At 36.1% G+C, this 11,730-nt stretch overlaps 1 long non-coding RNA gene across 1 annotated transcript; it reads right to left on the reverse strand.

Moving 5' to 3' along the window:
* Positions 1 to 577: 577 nt before the first annotated feature.
* LOC112442360 (uncharacterized) lies at positions 578 to 5,406 on the reverse strand. Its single transcript, XR_003030473.2, has 3 exons — positions 2,996 to 5,406; positions 883 to 1,251; positions 578 to 792 (listed from the first exon to the last, which is right to left on the reverse strand). It is a non-coding gene; the product is annotated as an uncharacterized lncRNA (long non-coding RNA).
* Between the last annotated feature and the right edge of the window lie 6,324 nt (positions 5,407 to 11,730).

An 11,730-nucleotide genomic window follows, 5' to 3' on the forward strand; every position in this document is an offset into this window, starting at 1 on the left:
AAAGCAGGAAGCAAGACTTTAATCTTTGTTACAAGAAGAAGATATTCCTATCTTCAAATTAGTTTAATTCCAGAAGACTAGTGACAATTCTAGGGAAATATAGTCACTCAAGTATTAGTAGGCACAGGGTCATAGGAAAGCAATGTGGTGACAAATTTGGGAATATCCAAGCTATATTTTTGATCATTGGTAATGGAGAACTATTGTTTTTGTTTGTTTGGTTTGGTTTTTATACGTATTTTTTATTCAGTTCTAGGCTTTGGAAAAAATGTCATTGAATTGCTATTTGAAGATGAAAAATCTGGACATATCAAGCACAGTCAAAATTTCATTACAACTTTCCAACTAATAAAGTAAATAGAAAATGACAGACTTGAGTTGGTAGAACAAAGCTATAAAATGTATTACTGAAGGGCTGAGGAAGAAGGACTATTCAAGGATGCCTTGATATTCCACAGTGAATATTAAATGATTTAGGGGGAGGAAAAAGTGGATAGAATTCTAGACAGAATGTAAATACAGACTGTGGTCTTTCAAAGGATTGTAAGGGCAGAATCAGACTCAGAGAAGATATGGATTGGTGTCATCTGCATGGAAAAAATGATCAAGAAGATTTAATATTGCCACTTGTGAAGTCAAAATGGGTGCCTGGGGAGAATGAATAATTTCAGCAGTTTTGGCTTCATTTATCCGTATTTTCCTTCTTGAAACATTTTCTTCATAGAGCTGATGGGAACACATTTACTTACAGAAATCCACAGCTACTGCAGAGCATTCTTGACTGCTTCTGCCCTGTAATAAATTTCAAGATATGCATTACCAGAGAATTCCCTTTGTCTGATGCAAGAAAGCTGTGTGGACAATGTTTAGATGCTGCCCTACCTGTCCACTCTAAACTTGTGAGTTTCTGAAACTCTGCTTCTGGAAACAGTGCTGGCAACAGTATGGCTTCCTTGGCTTCTCTCCTGCCATTCGCTTCACCCTGAGATTCATCTGAACAGACCTGGCCTGGTTCCAGAATCTCACAGATGGCCAGGTCCTAAATTCCAGTCACAGTGCCCCTTCAGTTGTTCTTTTTATCCTAGATTTGGAACAGATCTTATTGTTGCACATGACAAAGACCCTGTTTGGGTTTCTTATTGACCGTGTAATCAATTTTCTCTGTTAGATGACTTTTGTTAAAAATAGGTTGAATGGTTTCTGAAATTTTTCAAAAATGTATAATATTATTTTCATCAAGGGCTTTGTCACCTGTCATGAGAATAAAAAAAAAAAAAAAAAAAACTGTTAATCCTTACAGGGAATCAACATAAATTTGACACTGTTTAGAATGAAAGAAAATTGAGCACTTAATATCCAATCTACTTATTTTTTAAATGATGAAAGATAATGAGAGTTCTATTTGTAGTGATAGGATAGACCTATGCTCTCTGTCAGAGAGGGAATTTTTCTTCATTTAAGGTGTGTTGATTGATTTAGTAGTAGAATCCAAGAATTTATGAGGACATTTCTCAAAAGGCAGCTATATTTCTATAGGTTGGAGTGTAGATGCAACAAATATTGGTACAAAATGTTAGTTAAAAAGTTTCATTTTTTTGTGCATTGGTGTGTTAAGAAAAATTAAGTTCTCAATTTTAATATTTTTAAAATGTAATTAAAGAAACACACAAAAAGGATAGCTTAAACAGTCACAGCTTTGAATATACTGTAGAAATTTTTAACTAATGGCTATATAAAGTTTCAATATCCAGAGATTTCATTGGATCTCATTAAATTTATGTTATAGAATAACTAGGCTGGAAGTGAAGACCAGTAGGTACTATTACAGTCATTTTTCCCCACAAAATTACATCCTATGTATAATGGCAGTTTATTCAGAGGGAGTGTATTGACTCCATAACCAAAAGTTCCATTAAACCCATTATGAGAGGTTGTAATTTTGTATTCAGAGATTCTTTAATAGTGATTATTGACCCATGAGAATGTAGTCATTATAAACTATAAAGATTTCTTTATCATTATAGTTACAGTTTTCTTAAAGGAGAAAAATACTAGGCAACAATCAGAGGAACTGGTATTGAGTATAGCTCCAAAAATTAGCCAAGATAGCAGCTTGAGTAATGCATTTAACTCTTCTAACCAACACCATCTTAGCTATGAACTGGGGCTGACATCATTTCTGATAGCCTCATGGAGCTTCTACAACTATAAATAAAAGCAACTTTATATGTTATATATAGAATTATACATATAGATATAATATTTATACAAATTACATAGATATTTTGGAGATACTATTATTGGCATTATTTTTTAATAGTTTCCATTATATTTACCTAATTGTTTTGGCATAAGGTTGAAGTAAAACTTTTATGTAGCTTCTAATTATAAATTTCTATATGATATTTGAGTCTGCTCTATAGAATAACTTTGACTTACGCTGAATTTTTTCATTTTATTTCCTTATTTATACATATAAACAAATAAAATTATGAAAATACAAGAAACAAAAGGGATGTGTGAATGACAAAGTGAATTAATTTTTTTTAATAAAAAATTTAATTTGTATATTTTGAGTGAAAGTACATATGTTGAAAACTTAAGAATTGTATCACATTTAAGACTACTTCATTTCTAGGGCACAACTAGTTTGAAGATACAAAAGAGTCTTTTGGCTATATTGACTGTTTTATGTGTATATGTATACATATATATTTGCATATATATATATAACTTCAGATATAATAACTGTGAACCCAATAAAGATAGAAAATAACAGTTTGGTTTGTATTTCATTTGGGCTCTTTTAAATAACAAAAGCAGGTTTAAGTGATATTGGTAATTTTTTTAAAAACTTAAGTATTTCACCAACTCCTGCAGAAACAATGGAGATATTAGGTATTATCTGTTTACTAAATTAACCTTAATAATTTATTATTTCTTCTTTTTAAAATTTGTTCACTTAACAATTAATATTAAGTTCTTACTTGCTTACCCAGGCCACATTTTGTTCTTGGTGGTCAGAATGCAACATTGAATAAGGGACAAATGTCTCTGTTGTTCATGGATAACAGGTCTTCTCATCAAAGAGGAAGCAGTAGAGTTCAGCACTTTGAAGAAAAATAGAGAGTAAGAGTGTTGGGAGTATTATCTTAGTGTTTACATGTGAATTTTTAGGTGATGAAAATATAAACTTATCAGAACAAATTATGCAGACAATTTTCATTATCCTCAGTAATGAAGTAACAGACTGATACCATCAGAAACAGTCATCCAAAGCTATTAAGATAATCATTGATGAAAGGAATAGATACCTGTACTTGCTCTAATTTTGAGCACCTAATGTTATCTGTACATATGGAAACAAATTGAATAAAATCACAATGTCATGTATTATGATCTTATGTTCATAAAATTAAACATTTTCCCATGAAGCATTTATTTTGACTGCCATTGAGATGGAAAAATATAGAATATTTCAAGAAGAATTTCCTTCCTTTTACCCATTAATTTTAAATTATATATTATATGTAATATGTAAATGTCATTTTGGCATCTACTTCTGTTTCATTGACTATGCTAAGGCCTTTGACTGGGTGGATCACACAAAATTGGAAAATTCTGAAAGAGACGGGAGTACCAGGCCACCTTACCTGTCTCCTGAGAAACCTGTATGAAGGTCAAGAGGCAACAGTTAGAATTGGACATGGAACAATGGAATGTCTTAAGATTGGGAACAGAATACATCAAGGCTGTATATTGTCACCATATTTACTTAACTTATATGCAGAGAACATCATATGAAATGCCAAGCTGGATGAAGCACAAGCTGGAATCAAGATTGCTGGGAGAAATATCAATAACCTCAGATATGCAGATGACACCACCCTTATGACAGAAAGTGGAGACGAACTAAAAAGCATCTTGATGAAGGTATTCATGCCTGGAAAAACCCATGGACCGAGGAGCCTGGTGGGTGACAAAGAGTCAGACACGACTGAGTGACTTCTGTGTGTGTGTGTGTGTGTGTGTGTGTGAAGGTGAAAGAGAAACTGGCCTAAAACTCAACATTCAAAAAACTAAGCTCAAGATCATGGCATCTGGTCCCATCAGATCAGATCAGATCAGATCAGTCGCTCAGTCGTATCCGACTCTTTGTGACCCCATGAATCACAGCACGCCAGGCCTCCCTGTCCATCACCAACTCCCGGAGTTCACTCAGACTCACATCCATCGAGTCAGTGATGCCATCCAGCCATCTCATTCTCTGTTGTCCCCTTCTCCTCTTGCCCCCAATCCCTCCCAGCATCAGAGTCTTTTCCAATGAGTCAGCTCTTCGCATGAAGTGGCCAAAGTACTGGAGTTTCAGCTTTAGCATCAATCTTTCCAAAGAAACCCCAGGGCTGATCTCCTTCAGAATGGACTAGCTGGATCTCCAACCGGAAACAATGGAAACAGTAACAGACTTTATTTTCTTGGGCTCCAAAATTACTGTGGAGAGTGACTGCAGCCATGAATCTAAAAGACACCTGCTCCTTGGAAGAAAAGTTATGACAAACCTAGGGAGCATATCAAAAAGCAGAGACATTACTTTGCCAATAAAGGGTCTTTTAGTCAAAGCTTTGGTTTTTTCAGTAGTCATGTATGGATGTGAGAGTTGGACCATAAAGAAGGCTGAGCCCTGAAGAATTTATGCTTCTGGACTGTGGTGTTGGAGAAGACTCTTGCAATTCCCTTGGACTGAAAGGACATCAGACCAGTCAATCCTAAAGGAAATCAATCCTGAATATTCTTTGGAAGGACTAATGCTGAAGCTGAAGCTCCAACTCTTTGACCACCTGACGCAAGGGACCAACTCATTAGAAAAGACCCTGATGCTGGGAAAGATTGAAGGCAGGAGAAGGGGATGAGGATAACAGAAGATGATATGGTTGGATGGCATCACAGATTCAGTAGACGTGAGTGTGAGCGAACTTTGGGTGATGGTGAAGGACAGGCAAGCCTGGCATGCTGCAGTCATGAGTTCGCAAAGAGATGGACATGACTGAGCAACTAAATAGCAGCAACAATACAATGTCATTTAAATAACATGATATTATAGCCTTAAATATTAATTAAACTAAAATCAGTAATGCCTTAGGATGAATTGGAATCATGAGCAGCCACATCATTGATTTCCCAGTCAAAATCCTAAGGTACTTTCAACTTCCACACCTCAAAATAACGTGATAGATTAATTTTGTTAAAGACTTCTTTTTAGATTTCTAGCTCCAAGGTGTACTTCTTTATCTTCCTTCAAACTTCATGAGAAAACTGGTTGACAAAATGCAGCTATTAGCATGGGGCAGTTGGATAAATATTAAAAAAGAACAACTTACTTATCTGGACACCTAGTTTCTATACTAATATATTTGTGTCTCTTCATGGGAAAATGTAATTATATTGGCCTATAGTTTATTTTTTCAAATTAGGAGAGGTTATTAGATGAGAAATTTTACATATATTTAAATTTTTTTCTTAAATTTAATTAAACAAATATCATTATTTCTTGATAGTATCTAAGTAAAAGGAATAAGGCACATACAATCAAGCATTTAAAAAATGTTATAATAAGTATATTAGTAGGCAATATACACAGTCAAAATAAAAATATGAATATTTAAGTGGTACAAAATATGTATATTAATAAGTAGACACTTTTGAAATATATAAAATTACAGACTAGAAAACTAAAATACAGATATAAAATTCCCACATAAAACAATTAATGTAGGCAATATTTTTAATTTCTAAAAAACAAATAACATATATTTTTATACCTTTAAAATTTTCTCCAGGATAATATTTTGAGACAATGAATCATTATCAGAATAACATAAACAGCTTTTAGATTGATTAAACCATTTTGCAGTCTTAACAGAGCTAATAATTTTAATGTCAAATGAATAAACATAACAGTTTCCAGTGAGGAAATGGCCTTAATTGCCATTGCAATAGAAAGAAACAATTGCTAGACACCCAACATCATAGTGGAGAAATTGGTTTTGATGATAAAACTGATATTCCAATAACTGTTTATCAAAATATAAATGGACTAAATGCGCTATGTCAATTTTGTGTACATAGGCTGTCATTTTGAAATTAGAAAAATAATGATTAAAAGACTAATAAACATCCTTGTTTTTTCCTTTAAGTTTGTATATTAATGTTAGTTTGAAAATTGGGTAGACATAAATCTGAATTAATGAATTGTCATATGTAGTTTTTATACATCATATTTTGATTAAAAATCATTAATATAATGCTTTTTAAGGCTATTTCTTCCTTAGAATCTATGGAAGATTACTGAATTTTAGTTTTCAGCATGCTTTTAAGAACGATAGTAATAAACTGCAAATAATATTAATCATTTTTTTTCAGATAGGTTTTTATTATTTAGTCATTGTACAGGAGACAGGGATCAAGACCATTCCCTTAGAAAAGAAATGCAAAAAAAGAAAAATGGTTGTCTGGGCAGGCCTTACAAATAGCTATGAAAAGAAGAGAAGCGAAAAGCAAAGGAGCAAAGGAAAGATATAGGCATCTGAATGCAGAGTTCCAAAGAATAGCAAGAAGAGATAAGAAAGCCTTCTTCAGTGATCAATGCAAAGAAATAGAGGAAAACAACAGAATGGGAAAGACTAGGGATCTCTTCAAGAAAATCAGAGATACCAAAGGAACATTTCATGCAAAGATGAGCTCGATAAAGGACAGAAATGGTATGGACGTAACAGAAGCAGAAGATATTAAGAAGAGATGGCAAGAATACACAGAAGAACTGTACAAAAAAGATCTTCACGACCCAGATAATCATGATGGTGTGATCACTGACCTAGAGCCAGACATCCTGGAATGTGAAGTCCAGTGGGCCTTAGAAAGCATCACTACGAACAAAGCTAGTGGAGGTGATGGAATTCCAGTTGAGCTATTTCAAATCCTGAAAGATGATGCTGTGAAAGTGCTGCACTCAATATGCCAGCACATTTGGAAAACTCAGCAGTGGCCACAGGACTAGAAAAGGTCAGTTTCATTCCAATCCCAAAGAAAGGCAATGCCAAAGAATGCTCAAACTACCACACAATTGCACTCATCTCACACGCAAGTAAAGTAATGCTCAAAATTCTCCAAGCCAGGCTTTAGCAATAGGTGAACCATGAACTTCCTGATGTTCAAGCTGGTTTTAGAAAAGGCAGAGGAAGCAGAGATTAAATTGCCAACATTCGCTGGATCATAGAAAAAGCAAGAGAGTTCCAGAAAAACATCTATTTCTGCTTTATTGACTATGCCAAAGCCTTTGACTGTGTGGATCACAATAAACTGGAAAATTCTGAAAGAGATGGGAATACCAGACCACCTGATCTGCCTCTTGAGAAATTTGTATGCAGGTCAGGAAGCAGCAGTTAGAACTGGACATGGAACAACAGACTGGTTCCAAATAGGAAAAGGAGTACGTCAAGGCTGTATATTGTCACCCTGTTTATTTAACTCATATTCAGAGTACATCATGAGAAATGCTGGAATGGAAGAAGCACAAGCTGGAATCAAGATTGCCAGGAGAAATATCAATAACCTCAGATATGCAGATGATACCACCCTTATGGCAGAAAGTGAAGAGGAACTCAAAAGCCTCTTGATGAAAATGAAAGTGGAGAGTGAAAAAGTTGGCTTAAAGCTCAACATTCAGAAAATGAAGATCATGGCATCCAGTCCCACCACTTCATGGGAAATAGATGGGGAAACAGTGGAAACAGTGTCAGACTTTATTTTGGGGGGCTCCAAAATCACTACAGATGGTGACTGCAGCCGCGAAATTAAAAGACGCTTACTCCTTGGAAGGAAAGTTAAGACCAACCTAGATAGCATATTCAAAAGCAGAGACATTACTTTGTCAACAAAGGTCCATCTAGTCAAGGCTATGGTTTTTCCTGTGGTCATGTATGCATGTGAGAGTTGCACTGTGAAGAAGGCTGAGTGCCGAAGAATTGATGCTTTTGAACTGTGGTGTTGGAGAAGACTCTTGAGAGTCCCTTGGACTGCAAGGAGATCCAACCAGTCCATTCTGAAGGAGATCAGTCCTGGGATTTCTCTGGAAGGAATGATGCTAAAGCTGAAACTCCAGTACTTTGGCCACCTCATGTGAAGAGTTGACTCATTAGAAAAGACTGTGATGCTGGGAGGAATTGGGGGCAGGAGGAGAAGGAATGACAGAGGATGAGATGGCTGGATGGCATCACTGACTCGATGGACGTGAGTCTGAGTGAACTCCGGGAGTTGGTGATGGACAGGGAGGCGTGGCGTGCTGCGATTCATGGGGTCACAAAGAGTCGGACACGACTAAGTGACTGATCTGATCTGAAGTAAAAAAAATTAAGTGAAGCATAACAAAAATCATGGAATTTCCAGATTGCATATATATATGCACGAGTCCCTGGAAGCAATAAAGAGAACTACGGACTCTGGACATCTGATTCAAAATGTGATTGATGCATATATTTCCTCAGAACTACATAATACTATTTCATGTCTTCTTTTATGAGTTTGATATGTAATTATATTGAATTTACGTATTTGGTATTGATAATATATTCCATTCAAATGTGTCTGAATAAACTCATTAAATTAAATGTCAGTTTGGTTATGATGATTTTTAGAAAATTTATAGTTTATAATCTGTTGATTATAAAACTTAGATAAAAAGGTCTTCCTTATTATGTATCTATTGCTATTGATAAGTAATGCAGTTGTCTACAGACGCTTAGAGCAATGAAGTAGTCTACTTTAATGACACGTTTTCCTTCAAATTTGACTGCTTTGAGGAGGAGAATAATTGGGCAAAAGGACTGAGTACTGCAGTTTCCAGGCATGAGCCAAAATATAAAGAATTTTTACCTTTAGGCAGCCTAAACTGTCATTCATGCACGACATTTTTCATTTAGTTTATTAGTTTAACATTTATTCTTTACCTACTCAATGACTAGTACTATCGTAACGCCAAGAGGCGTATGACCTATCCAAAGTTCTCAGTTTATGTGTTTACAAATGAACATTATATGACTCCTAGAGTATTTCTTGTAGTGACAAAAGTACAATTTCTTATGACATTCTTGTATTGAGCAGTCTTAATATGAATTTTCCTAGAGGAAAATGCCCAACACAGTGTGTTTTAGAATTGTGGCCCTCCAGAAGTTCCGCCTCTCTGTTCAGTTCAGTTCAGTTGTTCAGTCGTGCCCAACTCTTTGCGACCCCATGAACCACAGCAGGCCAGGCCTCCCTGTCTATCACCAACTCTAGGAGTTCAGCCAAACTCATGGCCATTGAGTTGGTGATGCCATCCAAACATCGCATCCTCTGTCGTCCCCTTCTCCTTCTGCCCCCAATCCCTCCCAGCATCAGAGTCTTTTCCAATAAGTCAACTCTTCGCATGAGGTGGCCAAAGTACTGGAGTTTCAGCTTCAACATCAGTCCTTCCAATGAATATTCAGGACTTATTTCCTTTAGGATGGACTGGTTGGATCTCCTTGCAGTCCAAAGGACTCTCAAGAGTCTTCTCCAACACCACAATTCAAAAGCATCAATTGTTCAGTGCTCAGCCTTCTTCACAGTCCAACTCTCACATCCATACATAACTACTGGAAAAACGATAGCCTTGACTAGATGAACCTTTGTTGACAAAGTAATGTCTCTGCTTTTCAATATGCTATCTAGGTTGGTCATAACTTTCCTTCCAAGGAGTAAGTGTCTTTTAATTTCATGGCTGCAATCACCATCTGCAGTGATTTTGGAGCCCAGAAAAATAAAGTTAGCCACTGTTTCCACTATTTCCCCATCTATTTGCCATGAAGTGATGGAAACCAATGCCATGATCTTAGTTTTCTGAATGTTGAGCTTTAAGCCAACTTTTTCACTCTCCTCTTTCACTTTCATCAAGAGGCTCTTTATTTCTTCTTCACTTTCTCTCATAAGTGTGGTCTCATCTGCATATCTGAGATTATTGACATTTCTCCCAGCAATCTTGATTCCAGTTTGTGTTTCATTCAGCCCAGCATTTCTCATGATGTACTCTGCATGTATGTTAAATAAGCATACAGCCTTGACATACTCCTTTTCCTGTGTGGAACCAGTCTGTTGTTCCATGTCCAGTTCTAACTTGCTTCCTGACCTACATACAGGTTTCTCAGGAGGCAGGTCAGGTGGTCTGGTATTCTCATCTCTTTCATTATTTTCCACAGGTTATTGTGATCCACACAGTCAAAGGCTTTGGCATAGTCAATAAAGCAGTTCCTACCTCTCAGGCTAGACCAAATTCACCCTAGCATGCATGCTAAATCATTTCAGTCACATCCAACTCTTTGCAACCCTATGGACCATAGCCCTCCAGGCTCCTCTGTCCATGGGATTCTCCAGGCAAGAATATTGGAGTGGGTCGCCATGCCCTTTTCCGGGGAATCTTTCCAACCCAGAGATAGAACCTGAGTCTTTTACATCTCTTGCATTGGCAGATGGATTCCTTACCACTAGCACCACTTGGAAAGCCCAAATTCATCCACTATTGTTCCTACCAGTTTATAGCTTTGGCAACTTTCATTCCATCTAAGCAAATCTCAGATGTGGTACCTCTCTAAAATGAGCTTGTGTTTAGGTGAGCTTGAAAAACTCTTCTCCAAATTTCATGATGGTCATTTATGTTGCAACTTGGTTCTCTGCTGCGTCCAATAAGAGTCATGGATTTTCAGTTTCTCCAGATTTTTCTTACTGCAAGATCAGGTAGGAGAAATTTTGAGTTTTTTGCATGTCTGAGTTGAAACTGGAATCCCACCTATTGCATTTTTTTTTCATAGTCTGTGTTCTATGTTGTGATTTGTGATGGCCATTTTGCTTTCTGTTTATCATGTTATACTGAACTTACATGCTTATGGGTCTCCATCTCCAACAAGGTTACAGGCTCCTCAGGGATACCATATATTAATTTATTTGTGTATTTAAAAAAGCTTAGAATAGAAGTAAACAAATATTTTGTGCTCTAATTCTCTTGTATTGGAAATTTTAAATATTGATTTCAAGATATATGGCATTGACTTGACTGAAAATTTTCAACAGTGAAATTACCCTGATGGAAATGGTGTTTAACAAAAGTCATTCTGTCCATAATACCTACCATAGGTGTAAGAAAAGGGAAGTTATTTTAGTAATAAAGAGGTAATTGGTACCTGTACAAAAATAGACACATTGAAATTCCAGAAGAAATGACTGACTCAAGAATTATGCTCAAAGGTAAAACTATGACAGGAACATGCTTAATTAATGAATAAATATTTACTACATGTGTTCTATATCAGGACTTTAGAATTTCAAAAGAGGTATCTGAGGGCTTCCCTGGTGACTCAGTGGTAAAGAGATCATGGTTCAATCCCTGATTCAAGAGTATTCCACATGCTGCAGAGAGCTAAGCCTACAAGCCACAGCCATTGAACCTGTGCTCTAGAACCCAGGAGTTACCACTATTGAACCCGACGTGCCCTAGAGCCTGTGCACCACAACTAGAGAATAGCCACAACTAGAGAGAAGGTCACACAGTAACAAAGACCCAGCACATCCAAAAATAAGTAAATGAATTATAAAAAAGAGATACATGAGATTATACATTAATTAATGACAAACTGATCAAAGCACCAAAGTTGAATAAAAAGAATT

This window comes from Bos taurus, chromosome 2 (genome assembly GCF_002263795.3).
Source record: "Bos taurus isolate L1 Dominette 01449 registration number 42190680 breed Hereford chromosome 2, ARS-UCD2.0, whole genome shotgun sequence".
Classification (NCBI taxonomy): Eukaryota; Metazoa; Chordata; class Mammalia; order Artiodactyla; family Bovidae; genus Bos; species Bos taurus.